The sequence below is a fragment of the Cyprinus carpio genome, chromosome A3 (genome assembly GCF_018340385.1).
Source record: "Cyprinus carpio isolate SPL01 chromosome A3, ASM1834038v1, whole genome shotgun sequence".
Taxonomy (NCBI): domain Eukaryota; kingdom Metazoa; phylum Chordata; class Actinopteri; order Cypriniformes; family Cyprinidae; genus Cyprinus; species Cyprinus carpio.
This window is the reverse complement of record NC_056574.1, coordinates 37,081,531-37,093,144: the sequence shown is the minus strand read 5'-3', so window position 1 is coordinate 37,093,144 and position 11,614 is coordinate 37,081,531.

Genomic DNA, 11,614 nt, shown 5'->3' with positions numbered 1-11,614 from the left:
TCTTTTTATTTATTAAACAATTAACAAAAGCAAAAAAGGCCTCTAAATTAAAAAAAAACAAAAAAAAACCTTGCTACGTGTACTGCGTTAAGCTAACTGAGACTTTTTATAGCACTTATATATCATTGCTCTTTTGTTGATTTTGATTTCTTCCATTGTGCTCATTTGTAATTTTGCTTTGGATAAAAGTGTCTGCTAAATGACTAAATGTAAATGGTAACCCTTCACAGGTTCATTAGTTAACATTAGTTCACTAGTGTAGGTAACACGAACTAAGAATGAACAATACTTTCAACATTTACTAATGCATTATTAAAATCAAGCTGTGTTTGTTGTCATTAATTAATGCACTGTGAACTAACATGAACTACAAATGAACGACTGTATTTTCATTAACAAAGATGAATAAATACTGTAATAAATGTATTGTTCATTGTACGTTTCATGTTAGTTACATTAGCTAACATTAATGAAATCTTACTGTACAGATGTATAGGCCTACAAATAACTTAGGCTACGTTTATTTGCATCGTTGCATGTGTCATTCATTATATTATTAACGTTTCACCAAAATCAAGTTCAAATACTAAGTTTTTGAATGTTTCGAATGTTTTCCCCCGTCATTAACGAGAGAACAAGAGAACGCTGTACTTATTGAACGCTGTACTTATTCAATCAACAGTTATTTTTATTTACCTTCATACTGCAAACAAACTAAGATCGTCCAAACTGCGCGCCGCACTTCATTGACGAGAGAGGCGGGAAGAATAATGATGTTTGACTGACAGTTTGAGGAGCCAATGACGTTCCGAGGATTAGTGGTGGTGGCGTCACTTTTACTGGTCCAGGATCAGTGATCCTTGGCAGTTATATTTCCGATTTGAGCGTGAGTTTCAGAAATGCTTTGGATAATGTAACGTCAGCTTTTGTTGACGCTACCACGCTACTTGATCAAAAAAAGAGCTTAGCTACTGAAAAGCTATTTGATTAAGAAAGCAGTGACGCTACCACCACGCTACTAAGAAATGTAGTTAAACTACTAGCGTCACTACTTGTAGCGACGTTACTGCCCATCACTGCTAATGAATAAGAGTTTAGCTTCAAATGGGCAACATGTTTGGATTTGTCCCGAATGAGAGAGATAAGCCCAACCTTATGTATTGCTTTAAATTATTTTAAATTATTATTATTATTGTTGTTGTTTATAAGCCTATATTATTATATAGCCTGCTGCAATTATATTTATCCATTAGAATTATATATTTGTAATTCTTGTTCTGTTCTGATGAATTTGCTGAATTTAAAGGATTTGTTGTAAAGTGAAGGGAACTAAAAATATCCTGTTGGTACATTAGCCTATAGCATTATTAGGCCTGCCGTTATTATTTCTGAATGTAAGAAAATGCAACTCTCACAAATGTAATTAATTTTTTAGCGTGTTTTCGTGTATGTTTTTATCCAGCTTTATTTTTCCATTGCATCTAAAAATGACTTTGTGCATCACATTCACTTCGTGAACAAACAAATATAACTTCAGATCTGCCTCTCACGCTGCTCGTCTGTGGACAATTTCAAAATGTTTGATATAAAGGTTGCTGTCACATTTTATACAGGAATTGTTCATTTAAAAAAAAAAATCAAATTATATTGTTAGTTTTATGCTAACATGTAATCAAGGTCTTCGGATACTATACAAGATACAAGTTCATTTATTTATATTTAATTTGAACTTATAAATTCCTTGAGATTTTAAAGTCAGTTTAATAGTATTGAAATTCAAGTTGAATCTAGTATAAAAAAGGTTTTAATTGCTTAAATTATTTCTATGAATTAATAAGTTAGCATGACTTTTTCATCATAGCATTTTTTTACGAGCTGTATTCGTTTTCTGAAACCAAGCACCCACTTTTTTCTTTTTTAAATCTATGAATTGCTCGCATATCTTCTACAACCTATAAATAAGGGCTAATAGAGGTTCTTTCTTTATTTATTTATAATGTTTATTCTTGAAGAAAATACTTATTTATTCTTTAATAAAATAAGGGACGATCCAAATATTTGTAATGTACAATAATATAGGCCTATATCTACCTGCAGTTAAAAAGTTATATTTGTTTTGATTCATCCATTTATGTAGGCTACAATTAGCCTATTCTAAAAATAAAAATAAAGAATGTCATAAAAAATGCCATTGGTCTGAATAAATTTTGCCATTATAGAATTGGGGTAGTAATTTAGGAGGTGAAAATACAGTGAAATTACAAATGGCATGGGATTTTAAAGCATGACAACTGAAGGTCTATGAAACATTTGATGCATTTTTTTAAACAATGGCACTTAAAGTTTTCAACTAAAATATTACTATTTCAACCATATAGCCTGTGAATAAATAAATAAAATGCATACTTTTCAGTGAAAGAACGCTGAGAGTGTAGGTTGCTTCTGGTGTTTGGATTTGTACTTCAATATAATGAGCTCCAAGTTAGAATAGAATAGCCTACACTATTTTTTTTTTTTTACACTCTATTTAACAGCATTAACTTACAATGAAATACGTCTTCCTTCAGGCAGACTGAATGTTTTCCTGCCTTGCCAAATGCTGGGTCAGTTTCGAGCGGCAACCTCGCGCTCTCTCTTGTGAAGCCAATAAGGAAGTGACTAAAACTGCAATTCATCGACTGGCCGCTTGAGGCTGGCTGCAAAAGGGAGTCAGTCCCATAGACTCCCCATGTTAAAATGACCAACTTTACAGCAGAAAAAAAACATGCTTACAGCCTGGTTCAAAAAATGATTTTGGTCTACATTGCTAATTTTGCCCTTCATGACAACTGTGAGGGGGGTGAATTTTTTTATAACTCATCCGTTTAAATTATATTAAGCCTTAAAGTTCTGCATAATTAAGGGCGTGGCCACTTGAGTGACAGGTGGATTGCCACTGCTGACAAAGCCGTCGCGCTAGGTGGGCGTGGCTTCAGCAACGAGCTCCCGCCTTTTTGCCCATTTTCGATTATCCGGGAGAGTCGCGCGGTGACGCGCTGCCAAGATGGCGACGGCCCGCTCTGCACACTTTGAGCTTCAAAACCGCTCTTGAGGAGTCTATGGGTGACGTCACGGACACTACGTCCATATTTTTTTACAGTCTATGGTCAGTTTGCGCGAGTCCCGCGCGCTGTGAAGCGGGAGCAGCTTATGGAGGATTCCGCTTGGTCTTAAAGCCTTCCGCAAACGCCTACGTTCACAAATAACAATGATTTTGGCAAAAAATAATGATTAATTATCAATCGATAATTTGTTATTATTTTGGTCTAGTGAAAATAATAATATGGGCTGCATGAAAATAATGAATAAAAAGAGTAAGGCTGCTGTGAGTGCAGGCATGTTTCAACCCAGTAACATGACAACACACCGTTCCTCACAGCCAACAAACAGACCGAATTCAGTTCAGCTGGAGGGGGCTGGGTTTTTGGGGTAGTTCTGTGGGGGTCGAGATAAAGGTGTGAATTTCTTGCTCTTTCATGTGGACAGTCTTATGAGGGTTTCAAACTTGCAGAACAGGTTTTAGGACAACTTTAAAGAAAGGTTTGATCCACTTCAAATGTTAACTACTGTATAGCGCAATAAAGTTTATAAGTTATTATAACTTAATTTCAGAGGAAGTTGGCTTAACGTTAAAAAAAAAAAAAAAAAAAAAAACTGTTGCATTAGGGCTGGGCGATAGGCCTATGGTCTAAAAAAATCCCTGATTTTTTTCACAAAAAAATCCGATTTACAATTTAAATAGATTTTTTTGCCTGCCTGCTTAAAATCAATATTCAAATGACAAAGAAATTGTTCAAAACAAGTTTTAATATAACAATATATTATTTTCTTTAATACTAGCCCATCATGCATCTAAGCATCCACTCGGCGTTAAGAGCTGTTCAGATTAAAACTGGCAACTCCGCAGTGAGTCAGTGTCATGGACGTAGGACAGACCAAGTGTAAGCCTAAATCAATTTTCTAGTCTATATTTTCATCTTGTTATGCCGCTGGTTTAGGTTATGTATTTATTTTTATTTCTTATATAAATTATTTGTAAATATAGCAGACACTGTCTAACCGTGTCTACACCGGACGGTCTTGTTCATATAGGGCGAAACATCTCTCTCACTCGGCAGCAGAGTATGTGAGAGTGGATCACCAACAATTTCCCTCCGCACTCCGAGCATTTAATAATCACTCCGCTCCGCGTTTATTGATACCAGAAACACTGCTCCGCCTTCACTCAGTGGCTAAAGTTGAAATGTTATGTTCATAATAGCTTATAAAAATAAAATAAAAATAAATAAATAAATTAAATTAGAGGAGAGTTTCAAAGGGGATTAGGCTATTGTGTGCAAACTTTTTGTACCAAACGCCAAACTAATACAATTGTCAGCATTAAAAGGTATAATTGCTGCTTTCTGCTGTGCAAATTTTGTTTGTGATGAAAACAACAGTTTACATTTTCGTCAGTTATTTTATCTACAGATCGATGCATTTGTTACAGATTTCTGCTCATACAAAATCAGTTACAGATGAAGTAGCACTGTAAAATTACATTTGTTTGAATGCATTATTGTGACAGCGATTACGTGTGAATGTGCTGTAACTGTTTAAATCATGCTTTAACCCGAAAATAATCAGTAAAAGGAAGACAAACTCCTTGAGAACTAGCCTGTAACATCCCGCTCGACTATTGCCGTCATTATAGTCTTCTGATCGGAGAGATTATGTGTATCTAGCTATAGCTAAATATGTTTATCATGTGAATTACTGCTAAATATGCAGTTATATTACGGGCTGTTGGCATGACTTGTACTCGTGATGGAGTGGTGCTGGAGCGAGTGAAAACCATGACGCTCCGACTTTTAAAAATCCGCTCCTTGCCCCAGTCAGAATCACTCCGCTCCGCTCATACTCGCCTCGGCAGCGTGTCTCAAAAGCCCGGGGAGGGTTGAGCCCAATCATTCTCAAAACATAAAATATTTATTTTATTTCAATTTTCGTTTTTGTGTTTCAGAGGAAAAAATCAGTGTTAAGGCATCTCTCCATTACAGACCGTTCTGAAAGAAGAATTTATGCAAACACGTACAAAATGCTTTAAAAACTTTAACAGAGATGTCTAGAGGGTATTTAATAGGTCTGCTTCCCACGTAAGATTTTTCTAGTTATAGTCGTTCATTTGTCATTATTCAACTAATCGCAAGTTTATATTAAATTTACAACTATAATCCAGCCTTAATATATTCCGCGCTCAAGAACATGGATTAAGTTTGTCACAAAGCACAGGCAGAAGTTGCCTAATAATTATGAAAAAGGAGACATTTTAATTATTTATTAATAAACAAATGTTTTCTTGCCAGCTGCAAGATGAAATTCACAGTGCTGACTCTCTCCACATGGACGCGCCTTTAAAGAGAAATAACCCTCACAGATTACATAATGCTTTCGTTGATTCGTTTAAAAGACATTTCAAGCTTTTTGTAGATATATTTCTCATGTATGTGAGACGCCACAATTTTCAGTTATTTCATTATTAGGAAAAAATCACGTGATCGAGAGGGCGCCTCCCTGTCATGTATGTGCATTAATAATTTTTCGCACAAACACTTGAATATGAATAATTATTCACATTTTTCATATGCATTACAAAGTAAATAATATTTTTTACATGCAATTATCCAAAATAAAACCAAAGAAGATTTGTAATGAAGATAAAATATGTAGACAAATAAGAATTAAAGGGATAGTTCACCCAAAAATCAAAATTATGTCATTAATGACTCACCCTCATGTTGTTCCAAACCCGTAAGACCTCCGTTCATCTTCGGAACACAGTTTAAGATATTTTTAGAGTTAGTCCGAGAGCTTTCTGATCCTCCATTGAGAATGTATGTACGGTATACTTTCCATGTCCAGAAAGGTAACAAAAACATCATCAAGTGGTCCATGTGACATCAGTGGGTCAGTTAGAATTTTTTGAAGCATCGAAAATACATTTTGGTCCAAACATAACAAAAATTACGACTTTATTCAGCGTTATCCTCTCTTCCGGGTCTGTTGTGAATCCGCGTTCACGACTCCACAGTGACGCTGCTGACGTAAGACGCTGCTGACGTGTTATCCGTATGTGCGCCCGAGCTTCGTTTACAGTCTGAGGGAGAAACACGCTGTATTCAAGCTATTCTACATTGTTTGTATTTTGGTATTGTTATATTTTTTTAAAATGGTGCGTAAGTGTGCATGTCGTGGACGTCCTAATTGCCAAAAACAACCACGGCAACGTAAACGTGCATTACCAAAGCCGACAGATGAAAGGATTCACTTTTACTCTTTCCCAGTAAACGATCCAGAGCGACTAAAGCTATGGTTGCTATGTGTTCAGCGAGATGTTGATTTACCTCTTCAAATCGTCCGTCTACTGACATTGTGCAGTGAGCATTTTTCACCAGACGACTTCATTTCGGGTACAGGAAAGATACGTCGAAAACTGAAAAAAACCGCTGTGCCCAGCCTGTGTTTACCACACACAAAGGTATGTATGTGAGCAATATAGTGAGATCTTTCAGTGTTACAGTTAATATACAATTTATTCAAATTGCTTGACTTCTTAGTTTTATTAAAAATGGTTGTTAAAAGTTTTGTAATGCTATGCTTTGGATTAAATTGTAAATTACATCCAAAATAAAACTGTACAATGAAATGTTTTAGGAGACTCCGACTTATCCACTGCAGCTAAGCCAGGACACCAAGTCAGTAGGCCCTACCCCCGTACAGGGTGCAGAGTCACAATCACAGGAATCTCAGGCAGAAGCTACATCTTCTACCAGTCTGCTTCCAGTATCAGCTGAGGAAGAGGGGAACAGAGAGGAATTTGTAACCACAGTTTTAGCTGGTGTTCCCCAGTCAACCCTTACTGAAATCATATGACAGACAAAGTTCTCTGCGAGAAGCTAAGGATTCTGTGTCAAAACTTCGGTTGGTGCTATCAACTCCAGAGTCAGCGAAGGACCCATCGCGTTTGTCAACATCTGGAACATACTATGCCATGCCTGTCATAAAGTCCTTTCAATCTGTAAGTATATATCAGAACTTGATATGTTGTTTACAAAATAGCTATGCAATCTACTGTTTCACATGTAAAGTTTTTTTTTTTTTTTTTTGGTTCTGTTGTATTCTTATGGTATACTTGTGTTCAATTTATTTTTTTAACTGAAGGACTACAATTTTAATCAGTGCATTTTTTGCTAATTGTAGGATGAACAAGCATTAGCTGCAAAAATCTTTCTGAAGAGCTTTCTTTGGATGTCAGCATGCTTTCTCTGGATCCTCCATCACACAAGAAGGACTTGAGTTTCGCTCCACTAAGTTCCACTACGTCTACACCAACTACAAATACAGAGGAAGAAGGAAGTGGTACATACAAAGAAAGAAAATGGATAGTCAATGAGTCAAATTTGATGCAGTTGTTTACCAGATGCCCTCAATGTGGACAAACTGTCATTGACACTAAAAAGTTTTCATTTGGTAGCCTCCTTCGTGTCAGTTGGGAATGTATAAACGGCCACGAAGGGTCTTGGAACTCATGCAATGAAACTCGCGGAATGGCAGACAACAACCTTCTTGTGGCAGCGTCTACTCTATTCACTGGTGCTACTATGTAGACATCGCAGATTTGGGCTGCCTGCCTCAATGTACAAATCCCGCAGAAAACCACCTTCTATGCGATCCAGTCCTCGTATTTAATCCCTGTTGTCGATGTTTTCTACAAGGAGCAACAGGCAAAACTACTTGAAGACTTGAGATTGCAGAACGTTTTGCAAAAAGGTGCAAATTTATCAGGGGATGGAAGATCTGATAGGTAAGCAAAAATAAAAAATGTTTAAAAGTTCAACACTGTTAAAATACGTGTGATTTCTAAATTTGCATCTTCATTCGATTGTCTTTTCAGTCCTGGATTCTCTGCCAAATACTGCACATACAGTATGATGGATGATGTCAACAAAAACGTTGTCCACTTCGAGTTGGTGCAGGTCAGTGTGCACACGAGTTTTTCCCCTCTTTATGACATGTGATTGGTGATGTCAACAAAAACGTTGTCCACTTCGAGTTGGTGCAGGTCAGTGTGCACACGTTTTTTTTACCTATTCCCCAAAATTAATCTGTCAAAAGTAGTGAAACTATTGAAGATTTAAAAATTTGTTTTTTTAATTATTTATTACAGGTTACTGAAGCTACAAGTTCTGTTGCACTGCATGGAACCAGTAGCCTTCAAAAGGTGTGTAGTACTTTTCTTTTGGACAGTGGATTAAAAGTGAGACGTGATCACCACGGACAGGTCCCCCCTCAAAGAAAAAGACTACGAGGGTCGATTACCCTCGTATACAACACGAGTTTTGACATCTGGCATGTAGTAAAGGGTATGTATGCTTGCTTTACAAGTTATTAATGTTCTTCTAGAGTGGTATTACAAGAATGTTACATATACTGATTTAAATGGAGCTTAGATTTGTGGTGCTGTGAAAACAACGGGTTCACAGTATTTTTGAAGTACAGAAAGTATTGTCTACATGCTGTTTTGACCCAAAAACTTATTGATCTGAACTAATCAAAATTTTCAATTTTTTTTGGAAAGGTTTCTTCAAAAAAAATGCTGTCAATTGCAAAAAAAAAAAGAGAATCAAGACCTCCAGCCTTGGTAAAAAGTATATGCAACACCATTTTGTGGTATGCATGTGCATCCTGTGGCGGTAACCCCCATGTATGTTAATCTGCAATATTTCAGCAGTAAATATACTTTGTGAATAAATAAATGTAATTAAAATTTTTTTTTTTTCAGCTTTTAATGAGAAATGGAAATCCCTTCTCCACCACATTTGTGGTGTACATAGATGGACAGAAGATGGACGGCGAAAAGAATGTGATCACGATGACCTAAGTGCTGACCAACAGCGACGAAACCGTTGGCTGGAAAAAGGAATCTCCTTCTTTTCGCACTCTGTCAATGCTAGTATTAAATCCAAGTCTCCTGAAAGACCTGAGACAAATGGCCTTATTCAAGGATACAGGCAAGTTGCTTGTAAACAACACATTTTAATATTTGCTATGTAATTGTCATTGTACATTGTTTATTTTGTTTTTCTCAAGGCAGTCTTGAGGTGTACCACTCTGTTTCTCCTGAAGTACTGGTCGGAAGAACCTCCACTTTCACTACTCATCAATGGCTGCTCGCCACACCAACTGGCTGTCATTGATCACAATGAAAATGTAAACCGTGAACAGGCCACACACCTCATCAGGCAAGTACAACAGCATAAAAAACATGTTATACGAGTAATTTCATATTTTAAAGTACACGTACAAATAGATATATCTCTGAGTAGGTGAAATGGACAGGTACATAGAGGGTTACGCTTGGTTATTTTTTCTTGCAGTAAGTAATTCTTGACTTTTTTGTGGGACTGTGTGTTTTTAGGTGTTCCACGATACAATGTGGGTTTTTCCCAAACATTCTAAGGACTGTGTGGCTAGGAAAATTTACGACCCCCGAGACCCACAACCCAGAACTTTAGGGAGGAACTTGTGGTAAAAGTTATGGAGCGGGCGCAGTGACCCCACTGTTGTTTTTTCAAGGACCCAACCTCGCCAAGTTGTTTGTTCCGGAATTTTTTTTACCACCAAACATTGCTACAAAACTCCCAAATTAACAAAGCAGAAAGCAATTGAAAAAGCATGCTTCAAGGTTTTCAAAAAGTAGACGGCCTTGTTCTACATCATTCGTTTTGATCTTTTTTCCCCCGTTTTCTACATTTTTGCAGCACATATGTTTCTAGGTCTTTTTGTAGGATACATATCACAATGTAAAAAAAGAATGCTGAGAGCACAAGAGAACTGCATGCAAATATCTAAATGCATATCATGAATAAATTTTTTTTTACTATGGATTGACTCTGACTGACGTTGATTGTGCTACTGTAACAAAAAAATTTGATTTGTAGCCTCTAGGTAACAAACTGTACAACACATACTTTTTTTTTCTTTTTTATTTAAATATAAAAAAAATTAAACTTTACACATAAAGGGTTAGTCTTCAGTTACAAGAAAAAAAATTAAAGTCATTTAAAACAAATCAAAATCAGTCCCAAAAGCTTCTTCAGCTTCCTTGAAACCCACATACGTTCCAGGATGATGATGGGTATCTTTCACGTATGCCACTGCACCACACACACGATGGCAGAACTTTCCTGGTTGGTCTCTTCCCAGTTTTTCTCCTCCTTCAGTATCCACTCCAGTACAACACGGTATGCCACCAGTCTACACTGACTGTAAACGATAAATAAGATACATTGTTACTACAGAGGCTTATGTGTAACAAGTAATATGTAATAATAACATTGAATAAATACTTTACTACTTACATTTAGTGTGCCAACCTGGGCCTTCAGGGCCTGCGTCTGTCGCGTCCAATTCACTTTAGGTAAGTGAAAAAACCGTCTAAAACACTGCTGGCTGCTCAGCAGGGGCGGAAATCCGGTATCCTCCGTTTACATTTCAATGCAGATGTCATCTCATCTGCTGAATGTTCCACAGTTCCAGCTGCGGCATTACTATGTCCCACTCTGTGCAGCACAAGCTCTCCAGTTCTGTAGGCATCGTATTGGGCAATGAAGACATTTACACCACAGGTCTCCATTGCTCTTTGCCTTTCCAAAGCTTGTGTACAGCGGTTGCTGCTGTGTAGAGCTTCTTCTTCCATCGCTCTTAGTTCCTCGTCCGTTGTATTCGGGTTCAAAATAATATGGCTGGGCAAAAAAATGCAAGTCTTTTCCTCTGGAGGTCCGAAATCTTCAGCCATGGTTTGCGAAGGATTGTTTTGTTTACGGCGTGCGTCTCCTCACGACAAAAACGAAAAGATCGGGCGCAGGATATAAACCGTCAGCAGAGTCTTACGTCAGCAGCGTCACTGTGGGAGTCGTGAAGACGGATTCACAACAGACCCCGAGATAGAGGATAACCCGGTGAATAAAGTCGTAATTGTGTTTTATTTGGACCAAAATTGATTTTCGATGCTTTCACAAAATTCTAACTGACACACTGATGTCACATGGACCACTTTGATTATATGTTTTGTTTACCGTTCTGGACATGAAAGTATACCGTACATTAATTCTCAATGAGCCAGCGATCAGAATGCTCTCGGACTCTAAATCTAAAATATCTAAAAAAACTGTGTTCCGAAGATGAACGGAGGTCTTAACGGGTTTGGAACAACATGAGGTTGGAGTCATTATGACCTAATTTGATTTTTGGGTTGAAAACTATCGCTTGAATGGCTGCAAGTGCACTCAGCAATTATGCGCAGAGCAAATCTTGCACTGTATTTTAAACGAATATTATGCAACACCTGCATTTATATGCGGCTGCAATTTATTTATTTAGTTTTATTTATTATTTTTACTTTAATTTAATGAAGCAATTAAAGAAGACTTCCATTTAAAAATCCTGAAGTTGTCAAATTAATGAAGCTCTTTTTTGTTTTACATCCGTGTGCACTTTGTTGATAAGTTATGACGTTTTAATTAAGTCAGTCCAT